This window comes from Bos grunniens, chromosome 11 (assembly GCF_055505025.1).
Source record: "Bos grunniens cultivar Pamir isolate PY7600 chromosome 11, Bosgru_T2T1.0, whole genome shotgun sequence".
NCBI classification, from domain to species: domain Eukaryota; kingdom Metazoa; phylum Chordata; class Mammalia; order Artiodactyla; family Bovidae; genus Bos; species Bos grunniens.
The window spans coordinates 87,430,110-87,450,059 of record NC_141175.1 but is presented as its reverse complement, the minus strand read 5'-3'; positions in this window follow the sequence as shown (position 1 = coordinate 87,450,059).

Below are 19,950 nucleotides of genomic sequence, written 5' to 3'. Positions count from 1 at the left end.
TAAGGCATTATTATAAGACATGAAAAGCACAGACTTTGTGGTGGTACCTTCAGAGTGAAGTAATTCTGGAGAGTAATTATGAAGCAGGAGAATGATTATACAAACTGCAGACTAAACATTTAAGCCATGTGTGTGGGGCCAGCTGACAAGCAAAGGTAATTAATAGGCAGTTCCAATGTGGAAGATTCTGGAAAATAGAGTTCTGTCGTCTGAAGTACAGTTTCTGACAGAAAAATATTAGTAGGATGAATGTTGTTGGATCAAATAATCTTGAGAGGAAGGATATTCTCAAATCACTTTTGAAAGGAATCCTGGCAGTGTTTGGCTCCTTCTGTCCCTGTAAGTGTATGAAAGAGTGTTCTCCTTGTGTATTACGGTTGGCAAGCGTGTGGGGAAAAGAAATGTCCCAAGCAGCCGCTACAGCTGTACAAGCAAGCCGCCGGGAGGATCAGACTCTTGTTAGTTTTTATGAAGTTAGGTGTCTGGTCTCTGTTTCTTTGCCTTCCAAAGGCACTTCCTGGCAGAGAGTTACAAGCAGCGTCTCACGGAAAACCCAGGTCTGCAGCATCTGCTCTAGTGCTTGGCAGGCTACAGCTGGCCCTGAGCGTGGCTTGAGAATTTTCCGGGTCAGGTGTGGCAATGACGGTGATGGTCCTCAGCCAAAGAGACCCTGTAATCACTGCTCCCTTCTGCCCCAGATGTGATGATTAGTAACAGGGATTATTCCTGCCTTCCTTTGGGTCACAGAGGGAAAAGAAGGGGAGCATAGTGGTTTTTCTGGGAGGGCCAGAAACCCAGTTCCCAGAGCTAAGTTTTAGAAAATCATGAGACTGACCTTTGTTGACCATCGTCTTCTGTGTTCTTTCGGTGTACCCTATCCTCCACACCACGCTCATCCTCACTGCTGACAGATCCCTTTGTCCTACTCTCTAAATGTCCAATTTAATCTTCCTTTGGCATACCACCAAAGTTTTCTTTCTTTTTACTCCAATACCCCACCTTCCAAAATGATCCCTATACCCATTTCTTCAGAATGGCTCAAAATCCTCCAAGCTAGGCTTCAACAGTACACGAACCGAGAACTTCCAAATGTTCAAGCTAGATTTAGAAAAGGCAGAGGAACCAGAGATCAAATTGCCAACATCCACTGGATCATAGAAAAAGCAAGAAAATTCCAGAAAAACATGTACTTCTGCTTCATTGGCTACCCTAAAGCTTTTCACTGTGTGAATCACAACAAACTGTGGAAAATTCTTAAAGAGATGGGAATACCAGACCACCTTACCTGCCTCTTGAGAAACCTATATGCCGGTTAAGAAGCAACAGTTAGAACCGGACGTGGAACAACGGACTGGTTCAAAATTGAACTGAGCGACTCAACAACAACCAGTTCCCTGAGGGCCAATTTCAGAAGAAGCAAACTGACTAATTTACACAAATATGTGATTGCTTGGTGCCCTTAGAGGGTTATAAGATTAAAGTGGTTATTCATTATAGGAGACCTTTAAAGGTCAAGTGGTTGAGAATATTTTATATCCTGTTCTGTTGTGATGCAAATCTCAGTTTTACAGTGTTTATGTGTGCTCAGTCATATCCGACTCTTTGAAATCCCATGGACTGTAGCCCACCAGGAGGGTTCTTTACCACTGCAGCACCTGGGCAGCCCTAGTTTTACAGGCTGCAGCTCAATAAACATAAGCAACCTACTTAAATGTCAAGGTAGGTCTTGAACCCAGATCACTGGCTCCAAGAGGCCTTGTCCATTCCCTCACACTCTGCTGCCTGGAAAACAGGGGAAAATATTTTTAGGTAGTTGATTCTTCTCAAATTTCATTAATAGGGTAATGGATAGGTTAATCTCCATCAATTAGCAATCTGCTAAGGGGGTATGAGGAACTGAGGTGTGTGTGTGCGTGCATGCTAAGTCGCTTCAGTCATGTCTGATTCTTTGTGACCCCATGGACTGTAGCCCACCAGGCTCCTCTGTCCATGGGATTCTCCAGGCAAGAATACTAGAGTGGGTTGCCATGCCCTCCTCCAAGGGCTCTTCCCAACCCAGGGGTAAAACCCGAGTCTCTTATGTCTCCTGCATTGGCCAGTGTATTCTTTACCACTCACATTACCTGGGAAGCCCAGTCTCTAAAAAGTAGCAATCTTCTAAGGGAGTATGATGAACTGAGTTGCATCTCCACCAAATAAATTCATATGTTAGAGCTCTAACCCCACTGGGAAGGTATTTGGAGATGAGGGCTTTTGGGGAAGATTGTGGTTGTTGTTCAGTTGCCAAGTCATGTCTGACTCTGCAACCCCATGGACTGTAGCACACCAGGCCTCCCTGTCCTTCACCATCTCCTGGAGTTTGCCCAAGTTCATGTCCATTGAATTGATGATGCCATCGAACCATCTCATCCTCTGTTGCCCTCTTCTCTGACTTCAGTCTTTCCAAGCATCAGAGTCTTTTCCAAAGAGTTAGCTGTTTGCATCAGGTGGCCAAAGTATTGGAGCTTCAGCTTCAGTATCAGTCCTTCCAGTGAATATTCAGAGTTGATTTCCTTTATACTTATGTATAAATGAAATCACAAGGGTGGGGTCCTTATGATGGGATTAGTTCCTTTAGAGGAAGAGACACCAGATAGCTTGCTTGCTTTCTCTCTCAGCCATGTGAGAGACAGGACACGGCAAGTCAGGAAGTGTTCCTACCAGAACCTGACTGTGCTGGCACCCTGGTCTCAGACTTCTAACTTCCAGAACTGGGAGAAAATAAATTTCCATTGTTTAAGCCACCCAATCTGTGGGTACTTTGTTGTGGCAGCCCAATCTAATACAGGAGAATGCAAAGAGAACTAGGACCATGGTGCCAATGTGTTTTTAGCCATATATTTTTTACTTATCAAATGATCACCTGATATATCCCAAGAAACTGGGAAATAATTAGGGGGGAAAAAACAGGAAATTATGTTGGTACCTTCTTACTAGGTTTTCTTAAAATTATATTTTGCTTTGAAACCCTGAGTACAAGCCACTTGCTACAAAATAATCCATAATTTCTCTTAACCTAATGATATTAGCTTGGAGTTTTCCTTTTGCCCCTTTCCTAATTGAGTACAATGTTCCCAATTGTATTAGTGATTTAAAAAATGCAAAAAACCACGCATAGTCTTTTAAAATAATTATCTTTTTGACTTAGTTGGTTTCATCTGATTGTCCAGATGAAAGAAGTGCCCTCAAATGAGCTTTCTTCTCTGCTAGTTACTTTCTTTGATGCTAAACCCATACATCTGGTGAGTGGCACACAGGAGAGCTTCCCCCATGATAAGCTGAGTGGGGATGATTCATATCACCCAAGGGTGATGTCATAGCCCAAGATCAACGGAAACTTGCTTAGGCACAAGAGGAGTTCATTGTCTCTCATAACTAAACCATGAGAGGCCAGGGGTGTGGCTGAACTTTAGGGTAAAGGAGATGAGGACTCAACGATTATAAGCCTCCATCCCTCCTTTCATGGCCTCTTTGTACCCTACTTTTTATTTCCATTCTTCCTGACAACGTCCTCCTGACGGCTGGAAATAAGACCAGCAGAAGTAACGAATCCACTCAGTTCATAACTTAGGTCCAGGTCTCAACCCCTAAACCAGTTGACACTGATTTTTTAAACCACTTGAATAGGGTGAAGGAAGAGATTATCTCCCAAAGATAAGAAGAAATCCTATTCATAAAAGAAGTGTGGAAAGGAGCTGTATAGATTCCAGATAAATGATGTTATAAATGGTTATGAGAATCACATATAAATGATGGTAAACAGATTGTTTATATATTATATGTATTCTTGAAATATATGTATTCTTCAAAACATTTGATTTGTAGCATCTAAAATTCCCACTATTTTATATTATTGAAGTAGAAATATGAACAGAAACTTTCTATTTTAAATACATAATAAAGGTGTACTTAAAGACTTTTGATTCACACGTTTTAAAGACTGGCGGTTTTCAGATGGAAAATAAGGAGAACTTTTCAAAAATAATAGTAACAAGGAAGAACTCAAGTAATGAAGTATTTATTCACTTATCATTTTTCCTTGAGTATGTGCAATGTAACTGTAAAATAAGGAGACAAAAAAAAAAGTGACTAGAACCTTAAGCCAATAAGTTTAAGTTGTAGTCATTTTGTTGGTATGTGTGTGCTTAGTCACTCAGTCGTGTCTGACTCTTTGCAACCTCATGGACTGTAGCCCACCAGGCTCCTCTGTCCATGGGGATTCTCCAGGCAAGAGTCCTGGAGTGGGTTGCCATGCCCTCCTCCAGGGAATCTTCCCGACCCAGGGATCAAACCCAGGTCTCCTGCATTGCAGGTGGATTCTTTCCTGTTTGAGCCACCAGGGAAGCCCAAGAATACTGGAGGGTAACCTATCCCTTCTCCAGGGGATCTTCCCAGCCCAGGAATCCAACCAGGGTCTCCTGCATGGCAGGCGGATTATTTACTAGCTGTGCTACTAGGGAAACCCTTTGTTGTTTTAATAACAGCTAATATTTATTAAATGTTTGTTAAGTGCAAATTTGGAAAACTCAGCAGTGGCCACAGGACTGGAAAAGGTCAGTTTTCATTCCAATCCCAAAGAAAGGCAATGCCAAAGAATGCTCAAACTACCGCACAATTGCACTCATCTCACATGCTAGTAAAGTAAAGCTCAAAATTCTCCAAGCCAGGCCTCAGCAATACCTGACCCATGAACTTCCTGATGTTCAAGCTGGTTTTAGAAAAGGCAGAGGAACTAGAGATCAAATTGCCAACATCCGCTGGATCATGGAAAAAGCAAGAGAGTTCCAGAAAAACATCTATTTCTGCTTTATTGACTATGCCAAAGCCTTTGACTGTGTGGATCACAATAACTGTGGAAAATTCTGAAAGAGATGGGAATACCAGACCACCTGACCTGCCTCTTGAAAAATTTGTATGCAGGTCAGGAAGCAACAGTTAGAACTGGACATGGAACAACAGCCTGGTTCCAAATAGGAAAAGGAGTACATCAAGGCTGTATATTGTCACCCTGCTTATTTAACTTCTATGCAGAGTACATCATGAGAAACGCTGGACTGGAAGAAACACAAGCTGGAATCAAGATTGCCGGGAGAAATACCAATAACCTCAGATATGCAGATGACACCACCCTTATGGCAGAAAGTGAAGAGGAACTCAAAAGCTTCTTGATGAAAGTGAAAGTGGAGAGTGAAAAAGTTGGCTTAAAGCTCACCATTCAGAAAACTAAGATCATGGCATCTGGTCCCATCACTTCATGGGAAATAGATGGGTAAACAGTGGAAACAGTGTCAGACTTTATTTTTCTGGACTCCAAAATCAGTGCAGATGGTGACTGCAGCCATGAAATTAAAAGACGCTTACTCCTTGGAAGGAAAGTTATGACCAACCTAGATAGCATATTCAAAAGCAGAGACATTACTTTGCCAACAAAGGTTCGTCTAGTCAAAGCTATGGTTTTTCCTGTGGTCATGTATGGATGTGAGATTTGGACTGTCAAGAAGGCTGAGCGCTGAAGAATTGATGCTTTTGAACTGTGGTGTTGGAGAAGACTCTTGAGAGTCCCTTGGACTGCAAGGAGATCCAACCAGTCCACTCTGAAGGAGATCAGCCCTGGGATTTCTTTGGAAGGAATGATGCTGAAGCTGAAACTCCAGTACTTTGGCCACCTCATGTGAAGAGTTGACTCATTGGAAAGGACTCTGATGCTGGGAGGGATTGGGGGCAGGAGGAGAAGGGGATGACAGAGGATGAGATGGCTGGATGGCATCACTGACTCGATGGACGTGAGTCTGAGTGAACTCCGGGAGTTGGTGATGGACAGGGAGGCCTGGTGTGCTGCGATTCATGGGGTCACAAAGAGTCAGACACGACTGAGCAACTGAACTGAACTGAACTGAAGTGTGGTAAGTATTATAAAGCTTTTATTGACATTATCGGAATTAATGCTAAAAACAAGTAGTTACCAAACTAAGGTCTATGGCCCCAATCCAGCCCACCATCTGTTTTTGTACAGTTTTATGGGAACACAGGAGCGCCCCTTCATTTATTCATTGCCTGTGGCTACTTTTATGCCACACAATCGTGTAGTTGCAACAGACTGTATGGGCTGCCTAAAGAATCTATCAAGCAGCCCTTTATAGAAAAAGTTGATTCTTGAAAACAATCCTACAAAGTAACTACTGTTATCCCCACTTGTTGCCAAGGTCACTTACTGGTTTTGTCAGCATGGTAAATTAGACTCAGGTCTGTCTGAATATAATAATCGATAATCTTTTTAGATATTTTCACAGCAGAGGACACAGGTCCTAAAGTCAGACTGTTTTCATATCCAACTCTACCACTTAGTAGCGCACACTGGACATTTGCTTGCCCGCCCAGTGTCTCAGATTTCTCCACAACTCTTCCGGTTGGTAATCCCTGTTGCTGGTCATCCTTGACATCAGCACAGCCCTTGGCCCCAGTGTCTGTCTGCTTTAAAATGATTTCCTCAACATTTTCAAAATTCCCCTCAGATACTCAAGAACAACCAGGGTAGCCTTGTTATCTGGGCAGGGTCCCCGTGGACCCTGGTCCCCTTTTCTCCCTTCGGGGGTGTTTTTGGATCCCTACTCCTCATCCACCATGTTGAATTGACTAGATGCCCCAAAGAACTCCAGGCCTCATATCTGTGGGATCATTCTGGGGCCCCCGCCCTGGCCCTGATTTTAGGAAGCTGACCTGAAAAGCAATTGTTCCTCAGGAGAGTTGTGTCTTCTCTAGTGAGACTTGGTAAGACTAAGCCACCATACAAGTACAGACTCACTTGATGACTCCCATCTGGGAGACACAAGTTCATGACTCTGGGGTACCCATGGCCCACTGTCAACCCTTGGGCTGCCATATGTTGGGTGCATGTATCAGCCCTCACCCCTCCATGTTCTGATAGAAGGCAATGTCTGGTTTCCGTCCTCCTCCCTCTGCCCCAGGGCAGCAATCCCTTCACTGGTAGCAGGATAGTTGAACCTCCTCCCTGCCCAGTTCTCCAGAGATCTATGACATTCTCCTCAGAGGGCCTTCCAGCTGTTTGCCTGCAATTCCTCTAGATCCTCTCTGACTGACACCTTCACTAGGCTCCAAATATTCATGTTTAAGCCATGCTGGAGAGATAGGCATTCTTTGCACAAATAGGACCGCTCATCTTTGTTTACTCCCAGGCTCTTCCCTCCCCCTGCCCTCCCTCTGATGATGGTCTGTGGAAGGCAGAGGTACTGACAACACTGGAAGAAATCACATTCTAGGAATGCAGTAATTCCCCAGGGGACTTCAAGAGAAGCTATGGCCCAAAAATGTGATGTTCTAGTTTATTCCAAAAAATTTCAAGCAGTGACTTTAACATGGTCAGAAAGCCAATTAACTTCACATTTTCTTTTGTACTCAGGGGAAGGGTTGCCTTTGTGGTCACCAGCCAAAAAGCCAGTAAACGAACCCTTGAGAGAGTCATTGGAAGCTGGAATTCATGGGTGGCAGGATAGGTGACATAATCAGCATTAAATACATAAATAGTATCAGGGAAATGCAAAGGCAAGCAGATCTATGTTGTTTCAGTACAAACGTGCTCTGAAGGTCTATGATGCTATGAATAATAACAGCTTCTCCTGGGGACAAGGAGGTGGGTGGAGGTGAAATTAGCACATCTAACAATGAAGAGCACAAAGAGATGGTTGTGGCACTTGCATAGGAAGTGTCTACATACTGTGACTAATCTTCACTCACACTGATCAGACAATAAACAAATGCGAAAATACCTCTTCTCCACGCAGTGTTCTGTATCTCCATCAATAATTAGTATGCCTCATGCAGGACCATGAATTTTTTAAAATATTAAAAAGTCAAATTGCAGGGACCCTGAAAAACATATTTGCCTGGAGACATTTACCTTAGGGACTCTCTGCCTTGGGGTCATCTTATTTTCTTTCCTATTAAGGTGCTGTTGCTTTTATTTGTAATTTCTCGTATCTCTTTTAAGGTTTGTGTTTTCTTGCATGTTTTCTGCATACTTAAATTGCTCTTTCTTTGTGGTCTCTGTTTCAAAAATCAACTTGTGTCTCATAATATTGTGTGCCCCTCGACTTCTTTTCAGGCTGGTAAACTGCCACCCTTTCTCTCTATCTCTTGGATCATCTGCCTGTTTTAGTCTGCCATTCTCCTTCTTTCTGTGTCTCACTCTCCCTCTCCCCACATACACACCATAGCACAAATATGCACACACAACTGGTGAACGTGTTGCTTTAATGAATAGGCAGCATGTTTACGCAGAATTTGTCCCTTGCTTTAGGGACTATGAAATTCATGAAACAAAGAGCCCCATATCTGATACAGAAAAAAGATCCCAGGGTTACTTACTGTCATTCTCAGATTTGGCATCAGGACAGTCAAGTCCTCGTATGCTGAGAATGCCAAGATGTCCAGTGTGGCACAAGTGGAAATTCTTCTAGATGTCTGTTGTGTATTCCTGTTTGTGGTTAGACCTTAGCTCTTTTAAATCTTAACTTGCTTGTGGATCAAGTGCCCTGTGACTTGTGACAGCTGCAGTGTTAGATGAAATAATGGGATGTTATGTGTAATTCAATGGCTAGGGGTCTACATTGTCAGTATGGAAAGCTACTTAACTAAAATCACATTTTATATCATTTAAAAATATTTGGATAGCCTAAGATTCAGTCTTTGCTTTCTACCAGGAGACCATATAGTCAATTTTTACACGTTATTCCTCTTGGTTACTGTGAATAATTTATGTTTTTATTCCTGACACAATTTGGCTGTTCTAAAAATAGCGAGTGCCGCTGATTAGGACATGAAATCAGTTACTGCTGACTTCCTGTCCTATTATGGGTTCGTGCAGCAGTAGGGTAGGGCATTTGAATGCATTTGCTTGAGCACATTTAGATAATGTATGGTAAAGGTGACAGGCCTTTTTTTCTTTTTTGCCAACTTATACATTAGCGTCTCTTAAGAGGCAGCTTAAAAATTTCATAAAGCACTAACGCTGATTAAAAATGTTTGTTTAGGCTTGTTCAGGACTCTGAGTGCTTATAGACTCCAAATTACATTCTTGTCCTTCTTTAAACCAACAATATTTAAAAGCATGCTGTAATGGCTTTGTCTTGTTGGAGCAAATAATAATAAATTTCTATAGGGCTATATTTTTCTTATAGAATAATGAAAATGTGTAAACATGTAAAACAATCCGTGGAAACATTTGCATGTGTATATATTGGTATTTTTAAATGTTTTAATCCTATTAATCTCTACAGCCTCCTGTGAATATGTTGAATTGTACTTTATTTTCTTTTCCTTAAAAGTGCTTTTTCAGTATTTATGGCATTTTTCTTATTCAGTTAAGGGTCCTGAGAAGTCTTAACTTCTTGTGGACTTTATATCTTGTGGACTAAATTCTTCTGGTGAGCTTCAATTTTATTATCTGCTTTATATCCATTTGTCCATTTAAAGGATCAAAACCTTTTAAAAAAACACACCACCAAAAAAATGAAACAAAATACATTGGCAGAGGTCATACTGAAGACAAGGAAGTTGTTACGAATCTATTGCTGTCATAGAAGCAAGGAATAATGAGGATCTGAAAGTTAGTGGCAGTGGGAATGGAGAAAAGAGGTTGAACGTGAGGAATGTCTGGAGAAGGCAATGGCACCCCACTCCAGTCCTCTTGCCTGGAAAATCCCATGGATGGAGGAGCCTGGTGGGCTGCAGTCCATGGGGTCGCTAAGAGTTGGACACGACTGAGCGACTTCATTTTCACTTTTCACTTTCATGCATTGGAGAAGGAAATGGCAACCCACTCCAGTGTTCTTGCCTGGAGGATCCCAGGGACGGAGGAGCCTAGTGGGCTGCCGTCTATGGGGTCTCACAGAGTTGGACACGACTGAAGCAACTTAGCAGCAGCAGCAGCAGCATGAGGAATGTCAAGGGGGTAGAAGTAGAGGGTTTCTGGGGGTGGGATGGAGTCAATTCCCAGGTTTTCACCTCAGGCAGCTGGCTGGTGGTGTCATTCGCTGTGAGAGGAAGAGGAGAATGAAAGCATATTATTGGTGATGGTGAACTCCATTTGGAGTAAAGTGAGTTGGGGGTTCCTGGAGGACCAACAAGTGGAGAGGATCAGTCCTTGGTTGCACATTCAAGTAAGAAGCCTAGGAGTTGAATTTGGGCAGGAAACACAGATTTGGAGTCATAAGTAGCTGGTAGTTAAAGCTCTGCAACCAAACTGAGGGACCAAGGGAAGGCCAAGGATGACCCCCCAGGTGTGCTGTAGGGACAAGGCACACAGAGGAAGAGGAACCAGGAAGAACCCAGAGTGGGGTGGTCAGAGGGAGAGGAGGGTGTGAGAGGCCAGGCAGTGCCCAGTGGAGTCAAAGCCTGCAGAGAAGGAAGGAAGGTGGGATAGGAGACGTCTGTGACTTTAGGAACAGAATCTATTGGTGTCGTTGTTGAATGCAGCTTTGGTGGCGTGGTGGTAGGGGTAGAAACCAGGGGCTCAGCGAGGTCACAAGCTGGGGACATAGGTGTCAGCTATCCTTTGAAGGTCACGAATAGGTCACAGCTGGCTTTTTGGTTTCCAGTGGGAGAGACTTGAATAGATTCCCCACCACATGTTCTCCAGGAGTCCGTGACACTGAAAGGACTGTTTTGGCCACTGATGGTTAGAAGCCGTCTCAGTTGGGCTTCTCCTATTGGGTGGAAGACTTTGCTATTTACTTTCGCAACTCACCAGATGTCTCCCCAGCTTCCCAGGCTCCCTGTCCTGGGTGTGCTTCCTGTCCACTGTCACAGGCAAGGAGCTCGCCGGGCCCCTGCTGCCCGCCTCCCCATCACCGCCTCCACTGTCACCTGGCAGTCAGGCCTCACCTATGCCTTATTCTGTGTCCCCTAGACCCATACTTGCTCCTCACCACTTGTACCCACATGGGTCTCAGGACTCCGAGTCCTAGGAAGAGCCTGGCATGGTCCCATAAGTAGCCAGATGGCCAGTATGATGATAGGTACCCTGGAACAGGATTTTTCCACACCCCAACTTTTGGGTTTTGAATGCATTTCAAAGGTGCTGAGGTGTTGACCCTATAGCAGCTGGGGTAGGCAGGGGCAAGGCTGCCTCAGTCTAGCAGCCCTCTCATTCCCCCAGGGTGTCCTTTGAAAGAAAGTGAGAGTGTTAGTTGCTGAGTTGTGTCCAACTCCTTGAGACCCCATGGACTGTAGGACGCCAGACTCCTCCATCCATGGAATTCTCCAAGCAAGAATACTGGAACGTGTAGCCATTCCTTTCTCCAGGGGATCTTCCCAACCCAGGGATCAAACCTGGGTCTCCTGCATTGCAGGCAGATGCTTTACCTTTAATCGTCTCTGTTTCCTTTGTGAGTTATGATGTGGGAAGCTCTGCCCTGCAGGGCTCCCCCGACTCCCACCCACCCTTGGAAGATACCCTTTCACCCTAGTGATAACTCAGAGTCCCTCTGCTGTCTTCTCTGCTTCCCTTTCCTTGTTCTCTGGAGACAGGGACAGTCTGGCCCCTGCCCACATCAAATGCTGTCTGGGGCTGGGAACAAGCCTCAAAACACACTTGATTTAAAGTGTGTTTTCTCTCCATCTTCTTTCTCTCCATCTTTCCCAAGTGTGCCCACCATACACAACCTTGACCTGTACACCAGTTCAAGGATCAACAATCAACAGCAATCAACTGTGAGTGACAGTGACCTTCCTGAAGGTAGCTGACTCCTCTACCGGCCAAGGCATCACACTAGTGTCTGATTAGACTGTGCTACCCCGTAGAAGCACATGGTGCATGAAAGCAGCTTTCTCCTGTGCTCTTATAGGTACACTTCCTGGAACTGTTATTGCAGGGCTAGACTTTGCTCCTGCTGATCTCCTGCCTGGAGTATTTTCCGCTCCCTCTTTACCACTGACTCAGTGTAAATCTTGTCTTACAGGGGAGACTGACAACCAGGGAGGTGGGGTCATCTGGGCTTTATTTCCTTGAAGAGCCTAACTTAAAAGGCTGTCTTCTTTGTCAACTACTTGGGCTGCCAGAACAAAATACCACACAGTGGATGGCTTAAACCACAGAGATCTATTTTCTCAGAGTTCCGAGGGTGCCAATGATACTGGCTTCTTCTGTGGGCTCTCTCTTTGGCTATCAGATGCCACCTTCTTGCTGTGTCTTCACAGAGCATTTTCTGGGGTTGGGGAGGGAGAGACAGGAAGAGTGAGAGAGGGAGGAGGAGGAAGAGAGAGGGAGAGAGTTTCCTTTCTCTTAAGTCTGCAAATCCTGTTGGGTTAGGGTCTACTTTACCGCCTCACTTAACCTTAATTACCTCTTTAAAGGTGTCCTCTCTAACTACAGTTACATCAGGGGTTAGAACTTCCGCATATAGATCTTGAAAAAAGTAAAAGTTAGTTGCTCAGTCATATTCAACTCTACGATCCCATGGGCTGTAGCCAGCCAGGCTCCTCTGTCCGTGGAATTCTCCAGGCAAGAATACTGGAGTGGGTTGTCATTCCCTTCTCCAGGGGATCTTCCCCACCCAGGGGTTGACCCTAGGTCTCCCACAATGCAGGCAGATGCTTTATCTTCTGAGCCACCAAGTAAAGGTATGTAAACCTTGGGGGAACACAATCCAGTTCATAACATTCTCTCTTTAACACATTCTATTTTTCTGCATTTTCTCCAGTGCTTGGGTATTGCATTAGTTTCCTAGGACTGCTTTAACAAATTACTACAAACTTGGTGGCTTAAACCAACACTAGTTTATTCTCTAACAGATCAAGAGGTCAGAAGTCCAAAATCAGTATCACTGAGTCGAAATCAAGCTGTCAGCGGGGCCTCACTCCCTGTGGAAGTTCAAAGGGGGATTCTGTTCCTTGTCTCTTACAGTTTTTGGTGCTTAATAGCATTCCTTGAATTGAGGCCACATCATACCAGTCTCTGCCCCTGCAGTGCTCACTTTCTTTCCTCCTCTTCTGTGTATCAAATTTTCCTTTACTACTCTCTCATGAGGACAATTGAGATTGCATTTAGGGACCCCCTGAATAAACCAAGAAAACAACCTATCTCAAGATCCTTAACTTACCCATATCTGTAAAGATCTGTATTCCAAATGTTACATTTTCAGGTTCCAGGGACTTGGACCTGCTACTTTTGGTGGGGGCCTTTATTCGGTCTACTATAGGTATATAATTCATATACTATTATTTGGGGGTTTTCCTGGTGGTGCAGAGGTAAAGAATCCTCCTTCCAATGCAGGAGAAGTGGGTTCAATCCCTGGGTTGGGAAGACCCCCTGGAGGAGGAGGAAATGGCAACCCACTCCATTATTCTTGCCAGGAAACTTTCATGGACTGGAGGAGCCTGGTGGGCTACAGTCCACGGGGTTGCAGAGTCGGACACGACTGAACACACACGCACTATCGTTTAGTGTTTTAGTAATGCAGTCAACCTATGAAAGACTTAAAGTTGTCTTTCTTGGGTATGTGCAGGCAGGATCACACCCCTCCAAACCATCCTGCTGGACAGGTTTGTCCATCCAAAGGACAGCTGGCCCTGTCCTTCGCTGTGGTCTACTCCTAAGACCTGAAGGGTGGTCTGGAGGCTGGGAAGCTGAGAAGTCTCTGGAGAGGGAAAGTCTCTGGAGAAGTCTCTGGAGGGGGAATGCTTGGATTATCAAGGATGAGAAGAAAGGAGAGCATCTTCCATGGATTCCTATTTCACGGCTGATTAGAGGGGTGGGTATATCACTCCTATTAGCCATTTCACTCGCAGTAATTTTACTTCTAGTTAGAGCAATCTCCAGGCTGAGTCTCGGGCAGTAAGACTCTGCTTTCCCCCTCTTACATAACAGAGTCTGTCCCTAATCTGTGTTCTGTGTCATGATGCTTTTTTTCCCCTTTCTGGATTACTTAAAGCACCTGATCAATTTTCAATTCACTTATGAAGTCCAAGGGCTTCCCTGATAGCTCAGTTGGTAAAATATCTGCCTGCAATGCAGGAGACCCTGGTTCAATTCCTGGGTCAGGAAGATCCTCTGGAGAAGGGATAGGCTACCGACTCCAGTATTCTTGGGCTTCCCTTGTGGCTCAGCTGGTAAAGAATTTGCCTGCAAAGGAGACCTAGGTTCAATCCCTGGGTTGGGAAGATACCCTGGAGAAGGGAAAGGCTACCCACTCTAGTATCCTGGCCTGGAGAATTCCATGGACTGTATGTATAGTCTCTGGGGTCATATGAAGTCCAAAGAGGCAACTGTGTTGAAAATTAGCAATTTTAATCAATGGTGAAAGCACCTCTTTTTTTTGTTGTTTTAACAAAGAGGGTTACTGCAGAATGAATCTTCACAAACAGTGCTTTATTTGGTCACAGGATCCATGGTCCACTATGAGGATGGGAGAACTTTATTGGATGCTAATCTAACATCTAAAATTATATTTGTCTGCTCTTCTTTCTTGCCATTTATGGTGAAAAATCTGAAGCCAGAGCACCGTAAATGTTTTGCTTCTCATTTCTAGTCCCATCCCAATTTCATTTTCTTGCAATGAGAGGAAGGGTTGGAAGATAATTAGCAATGTTCTTCTCCCACATTTAACATCTCTGCTTACTGTGCTCTATGTTACCGCTTACTCTGAAAAATTCAGTATGTAGCTTGAATGTTGTTTTAGGCTTTTCTAAGTTTTGTGTGTTTCTGGGGCATTACTAATGGTTTACCTTAAAATGCAGAAAAACTATTATGAAGGAGACTTTAGGATAAAAGCATAATCCCCTCTAGGAAACAAACCACTTCACTAAAATGCCGTTGTTAAGGGATGGGGTGGAAGAAGCAGAAGGAAGGTTAAACAGTGACTTAGAAATAAATATCAACATTTGATGTCAAGGCATTAATCCCTTTATACCTGGTGATCTGTAGGGTGAATGGAACCATGTTAATCACTGGGAGCTTTATATTAATGTTCTCTTGTACTATCTAATTTGCATCAGTTCAGTGCGTACGTGCGTGCTTAGTCACTTCAGTTGTGTCTGACTCTCTGCAACCCCATGGACAATGGCCCACCAGGTTCCTTCGTCCATGGGATTCTCCAGGCAAGAATATTGGAGTTTCCATTTCCTTCTCCAGTGATAAAGTATGAAGCCAGTGAAGTGAGTGAAATGAAGATGCTCAGTTGTGTCCGACTCTTTGTGACCCCATGGATTGCAGCCCACCAGGCTCCTCCGTCCACGGGATTTTCCAAGCAAGAGTACTGGAGTGGAGTGCCATCTCCTTCGCCACATCAATTCAGTATTAGATTTAATTGCATTGTTTGCATCTATTCCTCTGACACCAGGGACATGAGTCAACTATAACCTTTATTATCTCTTCTGGTGAAGTTAGCCCCATTGGTAATGGGTAAATCTTTCGGAAAAGACTGTCACCCACTCCCTCTTTTTTGGGGTGCCAGGCAAAATATTGCATTACATGAACTCACTCTTCATGTTCTTCCTGTTCTTATTTATTCTCTGTGTTTCCCTTGACCCAGTCCAGTTGCTAGAGGCTTATACCCCTAGAATAGACACCTGATTAGTGAGTTCACATCCTGCTGTTGGTGGCTTTGCTGCTGCTGCTGCTGCTAAGTCACTTTAGTGATGTCCGATTCTGTGCGACCCCAGAGACGGCAGCCCACTAGGCTCCCCCATCCCTGGGATTCTCCAGGCAAGAACACTGGAGTGGGTTGCCATTTCCTTCTCCAATGCATGAAAGTGAAAAGTGAAAGTGAAGTTGCTCAGTCGTGTCCAACTCGTAGCGACCCCATGGACTGCAGCCTACCAGGCTCCTCCGTCCCTGGGGTTTTCCAGGCAAGAGTACTGGGGTGGGGTGCCATTACCTTCTCTTGTTGGTGGCTTTAAGATGCCTATATTCCTGGGAGTGTTTTAAGGAGACTCCATGCTTGGCATAACACCTTATCTAAAGGAACCAATCTCCAATGGTAGATTTTCTGGCCCTAGGGCAGTTACTCAGAGGAGAAAATTTTTGAGCAGTTTTGTCTTTATAGGGTCCCTCAAGTTCTGCCAATTTCACTTACAAATAAGACTGCTCATGGATATGGGGACAACATCCTTTGGGGATTTTAATACATACTTCTTGTGACTCCTATTAAAGATGGAATTTTCCATGGAAGCAGTACCTCAAGGGTCTCTTTGTTTAAGACCCAAATGTAATGAAAGGATCTTTCCACTTCTCACTGTGGATATTTGTGGTGTAAATGTCGGGGACTTCCTGCTGTGCTGAGATGACCCTTTTCCTGATGTATCTCCTGGGTAAGGGCTCATGCTAGGAGAGAATCTGGACTTTGCTGAGGGGTGCACGGCTCGCAGGTCATCCCTGGGAAGATGCAGGTCCTGAGGCAGGAAACCAGAGTCTGCAAGCCTGGCCTTTGTTCTCTCTGGGCCTCAGTTCTGTGAGCCTGGGCTTGAAGGAGCTGGAGAGCACCTCAGGCAGGGGCTGTTTGCCTCTTCTCCATTTAGTTGGTTTTTGTACTCAGCTTAGATTCTGCTGATATTTAGACTTTCCTTCCTGTTTTCTGAGGCGCTTTCTTCTTTAACCCTGGGCTGCTCAATCAGAAGTTGCAACTAAGACCTGGGAAAATGAGCTGAAAAGGGGGCTAGAGGAAACTCCGGTGCTGCTGGTGGGACAGCTGCCCGTGAGTGTTCCGTCCAGGTGCCAGGACGTGGACTTGTCTCACATGGTGCTGTTTCAGGAGAAACGCAGCCCTTCTCACTGCTTTCATCACGCGTGACTTTCCTTGACACCCAGTAGTCTGTCTGCCTCCAGGTTACAGCACAGGCAGATGGGCAGGAATTTGCACAAGATGGTGGCTTATTATACACAGATTCCTAACCCTGGGAACCACCTGTTCAGCACTCTCAGATTCCAGAGTCTTTTCTTAGTCCACAGGGGAAGACTTCCCAGGCTTGGACCCAATCCTTTCGGGCCTGGAACTCAACATTTTTTAATTTTTAAAAATATGTATATTTTTGACTGTGCCGCACAGCATGTGGGATCTTAGTTTCTTGATCAAGAATTGAACCCTCACCCCTTGCATTGAAAGTGCCGTTTTTAACCACTGCCCTGCCAGAAAAGTCCCTGGAACTGAGCATTTTCTACGTCAATCCCTTTTCTGATCCATTTTGAGTAGAAACTCTGCTAGGATATAGTGGATCCTTTTATTTGCTCAAAATCTTCCTCCTTGAGTATGTCCCTCCCACTAAAAAAAAAAAAAATCTTACCAGTCCCTTGAGGCCCCATTTGGGTCCTGCTCTTCCATGGAGCCATCCCAGGTCTTTCCCTCCCCAGAACTCAAAGTGCTGTTTTCCCAATGATTTGGCAACGAATCACACACGTGCCCGATGACTTTCTCCAATAATCGCTTAATGGTGAGCATGATACCCATTTTACATTTTCAGCATCACTAATTTTGATGTACAGCTAACATCTCTGTCTTCGTGATGAGTCTCTGAAATATTAACTCTATTCTGCATAGTGGTCTTGATTTGGGCAGATTTTTAAAACCTATCACCCGCTTCAATCTGCTTCACAAAAAGGAAATTTGGCTAACCTTCAAAGGATGAAAATTATTGACCTCCCTTAAAAGCCAATGGAAGTAAATTCTCCATCAGAGTATCTGAAGTAAAGATGGAAGATAATTAAATGCAGCACATTAGTTGTAAAACAGATCTGTGTTGTACATCACTTCATAAAATAAGCATACTTCTCATTCTGCCACACAATTTCCTTTACAGCACTTTACCACAGAATAATGCCTCCTGACAAGTAAGAAATGCTTAGGCCTCCTTTTTGATAAGCACTTGCTCTAAGAATAAGATGAAAATTAAACATTCTCAGGAAGGGAAGGCTAGCTTGCCATCAGAATAAAGCATGTGACATTCCAGGTATTGTCAGATGAAACAAACATGTCTTAAAAACCGACAAGGGAAACCCTCTTCTTTGGAGAATAAATATATTGCTTTCTCAGAACCAACACGCTGAATATGTACAAGTATAGTTTTGAGTTGCATGATGTTATTGAGTCCCATACAGTCAATGAACCAGAAGGCTACCCATCTGGGTCAGTAGTAGCTTTTCACTTGGTATCTGCAAACAAAAAACTTTATTTTGCTGAATCTGATGCAAAAATACGGGTGGAGACACAGGGCAACACCCAGTAACCCCATTTATATGACTGACTGACCTGTGTAAGAAAAAACAAGTTCAGTCACTGATATTTATCTGATAGACTCATTCGAAAGTCTGAGAATCCTCTTTATTAGACCTGCTAAATTTTGGACTAGGTTGGGAATGTACTTTCCAAGGGAGAAGCTCTTATTGGAGAGAAACCATCATGTTAACTTGTTCTGCTGTATTGATATATTTTGCAGTAAAATTGAGTCTCAAGTGCCACATTAAGAGGATCAGAACCATCATCTAAAGTACAATTATCTTTTCTGTTTCAAAATATTTATCAAGTTAACTCAGGGACTCATGAAATTCCTCCTTGCCAGGATTTCAAGTGTTTTCATGGGGAGACTTGAGAAAAAATGATAACTTTCAGTGACATAAAAAATGAATAGACCATGACTCTGAAAACCCTTTTTTATGTTCAACCAGTTTAGTCTTTTGTTTGTGACTCTGACTCACTGAAATGTGATACTTAATGACCTTACATTTGTGAAGACCTAAGTACCTTGATATTTTATCTTTTTCAGCAGGTAATTTTAGGTACAAACAATCTCTCCTGTTCTTTGTTAGACCTACTCAAAGGGAAGAACCTTGACTGCTACAACACCAAGGGTCTCTAACCTGTACAAATTGCATGGTGTTTTTTTCTGGTTGTTGGGTCACTGGGGGCTCACAGTCTGGATCTTCAAATAAAGTGTATCTTGGTAAATTAGGGTAAAAGTGGCAGAATGGTCACTGGCTGAGAACATCAATTCAGCTCTCAGCAGGTGCAAGTAGCAAGAGCCTTTTTGCAGGAGAAAACTTCCACCAGCCCTGCACCTGCTCCCTAGAGATGGAACCGAGTATTAGAAGGGCTGCCACAGAGGCGAAATGACTCAACAATATGGTTCAAAAGCCGGATGTGGCTGTTTCCTTTGTTACAGGGGTATGTTTGTTGCCATCTCAATGGTATCTAACCTCGTGGGAGGGACCATATGTGAAAGGGCTCAGAGAAAGTCTAGCGGGTGCATTATTGCTTAGATTCTGTACAGAAACCCAACTCCGGCAGAGTTGTCCTCTCCACCTGAAACAGAGGGAGCAGAGGAAATGCAAAGACGTTCCTTGCCATTTCACCTAACAGTTTAATCTGCAGATGAAGAGTAAAATGAGAATATGATCAGTAAAAAAATTAAGATGTGTTGAGTCTGCTTAAAAATGAGATATATTGGACTCTTGCTCATGCATAAGATTTAGAAGAGGCTGGGAAGTCTCTGTGTGGAACTTGAACCATGAGTGCGTGTGGTCTAGCAGAAAAAGAACACTGGAAAATTGTGAGGTAGAAACACAGCGGGGAAATTAAGGCAAGAACTCAGTGCACTGGGGGAGCTTGTTGCCTCTTCTACTATGTTTCAGCTCTAACTCAAAGATTATTTCAGCTAACCAGATGACAGAATTGCAACAATTTCAGACGTGGTGAGAGAATCGCTGAAGGGTTTGGAAGCAGTAGTTATTTCAGGGATACATTTCAAGGAGAAATGAAAGTTTTTGTGTGTGAGCATTTGTCTTGGAGGGGGAACGGGTGGTTGACAAGGACAGGAATCGATGTGTACATTTCCTGTTCCTGTTTCCTTAATCAACATTCTCAGAGCATCTCTGTCTCTTTGGGGGCCAAGTGCTTTCTACTGCCCTCT